Here is a 1700-nt window from a genome sequence, read left to right as displayed (position 1 = left end):
TTTATGATACTAATTCTTGTAGATATAATTTGTTGTAGTAAAATGGTCATATTCCATATTTAAAATAAGATTAAACTACGAAATTGTTTTAAATAAATAAATTAATTAATTGATAGATTAATTATAGAAATTTAGATTAATATATGTATATACATATTTAAGTTTTAGATTATTTAAACATCAGTTACAAGAAGATACATAAGTAACAATGAGTATTTTTTGCGTATCTTTAATTTTCCCATCCATGAGAGGTACCCAGCCATCATTCATCTGAGTGTTCTCCTAGAGAATGGTCACAGACCTATCTTAACAAAAGAAAATGCAACGGGACAGGGTTGAATATCAAGACATTATCAGCGAATGTGATAGAAACTACCATGATCACTGGATGTGCTGCTGGGGAAAGGGTTTTCATTCTTAGAATTCCAACCAAACTCACAGACTGGCCATTTGAGTTCAAACGAACATAATTCTTAGTACGACGTTGCTTCGCAATCTCCATTAATAAGGCTCAAGGTCAGATTTTGAAATCTACTGGTTTCCGGGGTTGGTAGTTTGCAAGGCATATTTTGTGTATATTCCAAACCGGAAAACAAAGCATGTTGTTTACCTAGAAGCTCTTGCGTAATTTCCTTCAACATATGTGAGAGAATTTATCTCCTTTCATAAAAGTGTGAAATTTTGAATTTCTTCTTCTTCTTCTTCTTCTTCTTCTTCTTCTTCTTCTTCTTCTTCTTCTTCTTCTTCTTCTTCTTCTTCTTCTTCATCTTCTTCCACTTCTTCTTCTTCTTCTTCTTCTTCTTCTTCTTCTTCTTCTTCTTCTTCTTCTTCTTCTTCTTCTTCTTCTTCTTCTTCTTCTTCTTTTCTATTATAAATTCAGAATTAATTTCCGGATTAAACGATAAATTTTATCCCCATTGTAGAATAAATTGAATTTTGAATAACAAATTTCTACACAACATATTTTGCTGTTTTCCTGTAATATATAACGAAAAGTTTTATATTAGAACATCTCTGCTAGTGTTATATATATATATATATATGTATAAATAAGTGTGATAAATTGGATATTAATTTAATTAACACCAATTTAAAACCAGTAGCCTAGCATAAAGAAAATTGTGAAAATTCAGAAAAATTATATTACATACATATGAGGAGGGATGACCACTAAGTGGACAACCTTTATGCTAGAGATAGACCATCTACGGTCAAACCACAAAAGATTAATTCTTCACTTCGTATATTTTCATTTGTCTTGCTCGTTCATGTACTGGTGTGCGCTGAATTTCCCTAGAGAACATTCTATATATATATATATATATATATTGTTTTTGAAGTAAATGATTATAAAACTATCATTATAATTAAGGTCGCTGGGACGCCTTCGCATATACGATAGAAGTAGATGTCAAATATCTAGAAACTACTCTAAATTTGTTCTTTATTTGCAATCTAAGCCCCAATGCGAGCATGAAGAGTTACAAAATTTTGGATAATCCTACATCTTAAGATTTCACGCACAGTAATAAATATTACATTACACTCTTCAGTATAATTATCAGACTAACGAAAGAAGGGTACTCAAATGATTTATTGGGAGTTACCTGAATCAAATTGTTTTTATCTATACACAGTCAAACCAACACACACACACACACACATATATATATATATATATATACAATATATACATATAT

Source organism: Octopus bimaculoides, chromosome 15, assembly GCF_001194135.2.
Source record: "Octopus bimaculoides isolate UCB-OBI-ISO-001 chromosome 15, ASM119413v2, whole genome shotgun sequence".
Taxonomy (NCBI): domain Eukaryota; kingdom Metazoa; phylum Mollusca; class Cephalopoda; order Octopoda; family Octopodidae; genus Octopus; species Octopus bimaculoides.
The sequence above is the reverse complement of the archived record's forward strand: the minus strand, read 5'-3'. Positions refer to the sequence as shown.